Raw genomic sequence first — 7,810 nt, 5'->3', positions numbered from 1 at the left:
AGGGAAAAGTAAATTACGGTAAGTATAAATTTACTCATTCCCTTACGTCCCTGTACTGCAGCAACCATGAGAGCTAACGAGCAATAAGGGTGGGTTCCAAGGTTACATCACCCTCTGGAGGATCCTACTGCCAAAGGAAGCTTCCTGAGCAGCTAAGATGTCCACCCTGTAGGGTCGCACAAAAGTGTTTGGGTTACTCCATGTTGCTGCTTTGCAGATATTATCCATAGATACTCCTGCGACTTCTGCCCATGACGTGGACATTTTTCTTGTCGAATGAGCTGCAATCTGGAATGGAGGAAGACGATCTTCCTTGATATATGCCATCTGAATCGTCTCTTTAATCCACCTTGCCAAAGATGGTTTAGAAGCCTTTAGACCTTTATTCTTCCCTGCAAAACTGATGAATAGATTTTCGTCTTTGCGAAACTCCTTGGTGCGATTCACATATATTTTTAGACTTCTTCCCACATCAAGAAACTGAAGCTGATCGTCCTTTTCTTGAGTCTCTTGATTAATATAGGGTAATATGATCTCCTGGTTAGTATTGGATAAGGATGCCACTTTAGGTCTGAAGAAAGGAAGAGGTTTCAAAACTACCCGATCTTGAAGGAAAACCAAGTACGGTTCTTTGGATGACAAAGCTTGCAATTCTCCAATACGTTTGGCTGAAGTGATGGCCACTAGAAATAGAGCTTTGAAAGATAAACATTTTATAGAACAACTCTCCAATGGCTCATAAGGGGAAACACAAAGTTTCTTAAGGACAAGCGCCAAATCCCAAGAAGGAAGGGGTTGAAAAATCTTAGGTCGAATCTTAGATATGGCCTTTACAAACCTTTTGATAAGTGGAATTGAAGCAAGGGATTTACTCCAAAAAGCAGAAAGAACTGAGATCTGTACTTTGATTGTATTAACTGCTAATCCCTTGTCGAAACCTTCCTGAAGAAATTTTAGCAAGTTAGGAATTGAAGGCTGGTCGCTTGCAACCTTTTTCCCGCTACACCAGGCTCTAAATACTTTCCAGATTCTGCTATAGATCTTATTCGTAGAATCTCTTCTAGATTGTACAAGGATATTAATTACCTCCGGGGAAATATCCTGTGACTCTAAAAGGGACCTATCAGATTCCAGGCCGTTAGCCGAAGTCTGGGGAGGTCGTGGCAAACAATTGGTCCTTGAGTCAGAAGTTTCGGAACTTGAGGAAGGACCCAATATTTCTTCCTGGCCATCCTCATCAACAGTGAGAACCAGACTCTCCTTGGCCAGAAAGGTGTTATCAAGATGGTCTTCACTTGTTCCTCCTTGATCTTCTGAATGACTCTGAGGATCATGGAAAATGGTGGGAATATGTAGACCTGGTGAAAATTCCACCTGATTGACATCGCATCTAGGAAATCTGGGTGATCCTGCCTGTTCAGGGAACAGAACGTTCTCAGCTTGCGATTTTTCCTGGTCGCCATTAAATCTACAGCTGGAAGTCCCCAGCGTCTCGTAATTTTCAAGAATATTTCTTGATTCAGAGACCATTCCCCCGGTCTGAATGCATTTCTGCTTAGATGATCTGCTAAGATGTTGTTCTCTCCCTTTATGTGCACAGCCATAATACTGGGTATATTGGTCTCTGCCCACTCCATAACCTTCCATATCTCCTTGCTCAATAAGGGAGCTCTGGTTCCCCCTTGCTTGTTTATATAAGCCACTGTGGTAGAATTGTCTGACATGATTTTCAGATGTTTCCCTCTGAGATGTCGTTCTAACGCCAAGATTGCCTTGAAGACTGCTCTCATTTCTCTGAAGTTTGAGGACATAGTCCTTTCCATTGGACTCCAGACACCTTGTGCTGTTAATTGGTTCAGATGGGCCCCCCATCCTGATTGGGAAGCATCTGTTGTGAGAACTAACCAATTCATCTGTTGGAAAGACAATCCCTGTGTAAGATTGAGATCCTGAAGCCACCATTGAAGCCGGTGTCTCGTCTCTCTGCTGAGAAAAAACTTCTTCTCCAAGGAAGAAAGCTGGCGATCCCATCTGAGGAGAACCTCCGCCTGAAGGGGCCTCATGTGAAACTTCGCCCATGGTACAGCATCTATCGCCGCTGTCATAAGACCGAGCACCCTCATCAATTCTCTGAGAGAGGAATGCGGTCTGGCAATGATCTGTTGGACTGATTGCTTGAGACTGAGAACTTTCTCTGGTGGTAAAAAAACTTTCATCTTGACTGAATTGATTTCCATCCCCAGGAATTTTATCACTCTTGATGGATGTAATGATGACTTCTCCCAATTTATTATCCAACCTAGTTGTAGAAGGAAGGTAATCACTCTGTCCAAATGTTTCTGAAGCAGGGATGCTGATATAGCTGTGACAAGCCAATCGTCCAGATAGGGAATTATCGTAATCCCTTCTTCCCTCAATACAGCTGCCATTGCTGTTACAATCTTGGTGAACACTCGGGGAGCTGTTGTTATTCCGAAGGGCAGTACTCGGAATTGAAAATGGCGAAGCTCCCCTCCCATGTACAGAGCTATTCGTAGGAATCTTCTGTGGTCCTTGAAAAGAGGCACATGAAGGTAGGCGTCCTTGAGGTCTAAAGAAGCCATATAGTCTCCATGATCTAAGAGCTTTATAGCCGATCTGATATTTTCCATACGGAAAGCCAACTTTTGGATGAACTGGTTGACAAACCTCAAATCTATTATTGTGCAGAAGCTCCCATTTGGTTTTGGTACCAAAAAAACCCTTGAGTAAGTACCTTGAAATTCCTGGAATGGAGGCACTGGTTCGAGAACCTTGGCAGCAAGGAATTCTGTTATTGCCTTCTCTAAAGCTCCCTGTTTTACTGGCGATGCAATGGGTGTTATAAGAATCCTGTGTGGAGGAAAACAAAGAAATTCTACTTTGTATCCTTCTTGTATCAGTTTCAGGATCCAAGCATCTGAAATTCTTTCTTCCCATTCTTGATAAAAGGCCCTCAATCTTCCTCCCACCGGAAGACCACTTCTGGCGTCAGAAAGATGTTTTCTTTTTCTGCTCAGCAGACTTATTCTCTCCTCTGTATCTGTTGAATCTGCCTCTGAAGGAGTGGAAGGAACTAACTTCTGTTTTCTTTCCGTCTCTCTGAAAGGAGTCTCTTTTCGGTGAGGGACGTCTATTCCGAAAAAAATAGTTCTTCTTTCTCTTATTGAAGTTCTCCTGAGGCAATCGTTTACTTTTGGCTCCTGACAGTGACTCTAGCAGTTTGTCTAGTTCTGCCCCAAATAGATGACCCGGCTCAAAGGCCATAGCACAGAGACTATTCTTTGAAATAACATCTGCTGGCCATGTTCTCAGCCATAGAGCCCGTCTGGCTGCAGTAGATAATGCCATAGCTTTGGCTGCCAATTTTATCCCTTCAATAGACGCATCACACAGAAAATCCACTGCTGTAGAAATTTTAGATAGGGATCCAAGCAATTCCTCCCTAGGAACTTTATTACTTATGTCTTCAATGAGTTGTCTTAGCCAGAATCTTGAGGAGCGAGCTACCCCTGAGGCTGCTAAAGCTGGCTTACAGGAAGCTGCTGCCGCTGTATAGGAGCGTTTAAGCAAGCTTTCCACTTTCCGATCCATCGGATCTTTTAGGCCAGACCCGTCTTCCACTGGAATGACCGTTTTCTTTGATAGCCTTGCTACCGCAACATCCACCTTTGGTGGAGACTCCCACTTCTCCAGCTCCTCTTCTTGGATAGGGAACAACAACTTGTGTCTCTTTGTAATGGATGGGGCTTTCTCAGGATTTTTCCACTCTCTTTCCATAAGTTCCTTCATGACAGGATGAACAGGGAAAGATCTTGATCTTTTAGCTGAAGAAGAGGAATTCTGGGAATCTTTCTCATCAGCAGTATCCATGGTGGCTTTTACCTTCTTAACTAATCTTGCTGTATTCTCAACAGAAAAAAGAGCTAATTCATCCTCCTCCTCAGATGATGAATCTTCCTCCGTATCTTCCAAAAGCCAGTGATTGGTTAATGAGGGAGAAGCTTCAGCAACAGCATTACACTGTGTATTCGGATCAACTCGCATCTGGTCTAAAATCTCTTTCAAAGAGGTCTTAACAACATCCTTAATCCAATCTGTAGAGGGAGTAATAGTATCCTTCTGAGCTAAACTCGCCAAACATTCCTGGCAGAATCTCCTGTCACATCCATCAGGAAGCGGAGTATCACAAGCTCTACACTGAATGTGTTTCGATTTCTTATGCTTCTTAGCAACAGGAATCTCTTGCTGAGGAGGGATGGACATCTGAAAAACAATAACGACAGACAATGAATACTTAAAATGTTCCCTAGGAACACACCCAGTACAATCCCTCCAGTCTCAGTCACTACCTTACAACCTGCCCAAGAGGCTGCAGCCTAGGCAGAGGAGACAGTTCAAAAGTATCACCAGCAGATCTGCAGACCTTGTCTGAACTGCGCTGAAAATACCACTGCATACCTGTAAATAACCTCAGCTTTCATTTGGTAATTGGCGCTCTTCGTGACGTCATCGCGTACGTGCGCCCGTTCCGACGGGCGCACGTTCCGACGCGCGCACGTTCTGACGCGCGCGCGTTCTGGCGTCCATGCGTCCCACAGTGGAATAGTCGTCTCCATGTTTGAAGAAGACAAACCCTCGGCTGCACAAAGATTCCTCATGGAGGACAACATAACCAAAGAGACCCCTTCACAGCCTCCGGATCTTCTACCCCTAGGGTAGTTCAATCCTATGGTCATCAAGTCTCCTGGAGACCTGGAACTTGACAGCCCTAGAAGAAAAGAAAAGAAATAATTAGTAACGGACAACAAACCTTCACTCTCCTACGCAGGTAGGACAAAAAAACACTGGTGATCTCTAGGGGGAGTGCCTATTTATGGGTGGGGTTAATTAACCTTTTCTCTTCATTGTCCTACATAGCAGGTTGCAAAGAATAAATCTCATGGTTGCTGCCGTACAGTGACGTAAGGGAAAGTTTAATTTCCAAGGCCTTCTAGCAGTAGTAACCATATTTTCAGAATATAATAAAAAAAAAAAAAAAAGATTTTATGGTCAGAGAAACTATTTGAAAGCAAATCCACTTCACTTACCTCAAATATTTTTGAGCAAAATCAAAAATCAATGCTAAATTCCAAATTTTTATTTGCCCAAGCAAATCCCTCTTTATTCTTATGCTTCACCCTTCATACATCAACTAAATCAAAATCAACCAAAAGATTTATCTAACTTTTTTACAACTTACTTTTTCCTCAAAATCAAAAATTACAGTTCTCCTCTTAATACTTTTAATGCTCCTGACATTAAAGGAGGCAAAATGTACCCACATCAGGGGGAAAAAACTACAAAAAAAATAACAATAAAAAACCCCCACAAAAAAAGAGAATGTATTCAGCCAAACCGACAATTATCAGAAAGTCTAATGCCACACTTTGTAAACAAAAAACAAAAACAAAAATATCTTCTTTCCTTGTGGCCAAAGAAGAAAAATACAGTTCATCTCTTAATACTTTTAATGCTCCTGACATTAAAGAAAGCAAAATGTATCCACATCAGAAACAAAAAAATGAGGGGGAAAAAAAACAATAATTCAGCCAACCTGGCAATAACAAGCCTTCAAAAACTGAATTAAAGAAAAAATAAATACATTTAAAAAAATAAAATAAAAAATAAAATAAAAAAATGCAACAATTCAGCCAACCCGGCAATAACAAACCTTCAAAAATTGAATTAAAGAAGAAAAAAAGAAACATCCATCTCTTGGACACTTAGGGGCACATTTACTAAGCTCGAGTGAATTTTCGAAGTTAAAAACTTTTTGGGTACTTCGACCATCGAATGGGCTACTACAACCTTCGACTTCGGTTCAAAGTAAAAATCGTTTGACTATTCTACCATTTGATAATCAAAGTACTGTCTCTTTAAAAAAACTTTGACTTCATACTTCGCCAAATTAAAGCTAACGAAGTGCAATGTTGGCCGATGGGGACCTTCCACAGCACAGCAAGTTTTTTTGAACGAATAGAAATCCTTAGATTGATCGCTAAAAATCGTTCGATTCGAACTATTTAATCGGTCGATCGATCGAATACGCTAAAAATCCTTTGATATTCGAAGTCGAAGGATTTCAATTCGAGGGTCAAATTTCAACGGTTTTTTAACTTCGAAATTCGACCCTTAGTAAATCTGCCCCTTAGGGCTTCTTAACAAACCTCTTATATACTGAAAATATCTGACAGATAATGCATTGTGCACAATTGCCCATCCCAAGTCCTTTTGACTGTTTGTTAAATTTTTATTTAACACCAAATTCCATATTTCTTTAGAAAAAAATTTCGTTAAACAATTTCATCTTTTTTAAGATTTTTTTCCACTTGCTTTGAATTAACAATCTCTATAACCTCTAAATCCTTTAAATGATATTGCTTCACAATCCTTTCTAAAATGACATAAAACCTACTGATCCTAAAAGCGTACGGACTTTGCTTATTTAATGTATCCCACTTATTTCTCACAAAAAACCACCCACCACTATAACGTATAAAATCTGCAACCATGCCACCCTTTTTAATTAATTTAAAAATAAAAGCAATATGTTTAAGAGATAAAATTAATCTCATATCTGGAACACCTCTTCCTCCATTAGCAACATCTTTACACATAATTACTCTTTTGATTTTTCCCATCCTAGATCCCCATAAAAAAATAAAAATTTCTCTTAATATATAAATCAGTTGTTAAAAACACAATAGACCAATACAATAACAAGGGTAATACAATGGCTTTAATAATTAAATTCTTACCCACCATAGATAATTTCCTTAGTTTCCAAAAAGCCAATTTCTTTTTCATCTTTCCTAATAAAACCACCCAATCCTCCTCTCGTTTGATTAAAAGTGATTCCTAAAATCTTAACACTATCTTTGCAAACTTTAACATTACCAAAACAATCAAAACCCAATTTCCGTAGGCACAACAAATTGATTTATCTACGTTCAACACTAATCCTGACACATTTCCAAAACACTTTGTAATAAAAACCTATTAATTGAAACATATTGTGAACAAACTACCTCTACATCATCCATATAGGCTGAACTTTTAACTTCTCTTCCATTTCCACCTGGTATTTGCACCCCTCAAACTAATTTATCTCTCCTTATATATATAACTTGCAATAAAGGTTCCATTAAACAAATAAAAAGAATTGGAGACAATGGACATCCTTGCCTAAATCCAGAATTAATCTGAATTTTTCCTGTTAAGAAACCATTAACTATTACCTGACTTTCCACATTATCATACAAAAATTAAATCTTTTTAATAAAACCCCTTGGCAAATTCATTTTTGCTAAAATTAAAAACATAAAATCATGTGACATGCCATCAAAGGCTTTTTCAAAGTCCAATGAAAATAAAGCCACTCCTTGATCTCTATCAAATACATCATATAACATATCCTTAATTAATACTAATTTTTCCCAAACTGTTCTTCCCGGCACTCCACATTCTTGCCCATCCTCTATAACAATATTTAATCTCCCCCAATTGCCTCCATACAGGTTGTAGTAGGTCCCCCCTAGGCTAAAACAGCACTTCGCCAGCTTTTAGGTGGCGAATAGTTGAATTCGAAGTTTTAAAGAGACAGTAATTCAAAAAAATGTGACCGAATTTTGAAGTTTTTTCAAATTCGAATCAAAGTATGACTATTCCCTAGTCGAAGAACACAAAAAGTAACTAGAAATTCAAAGTTTTTAAATTTGAAACTTCACCTCGACCTTTGATAAATCTGCCC

This window comes from Xenopus laevis, chromosome 5L (assembly GCF_017654675.1).
Source record: "Xenopus laevis strain J_2021 chromosome 5L, Xenopus_laevis_v10.1, whole genome shotgun sequence".
Classification (NCBI taxonomy): Eukaryota; Metazoa; Chordata; class Amphibia; order Anura; family Pipidae; genus Xenopus; species Xenopus laevis.
The sequence above is the reverse complement of the archived record's forward strand: the minus strand, read 5'-3'. Positions refer to the sequence as shown.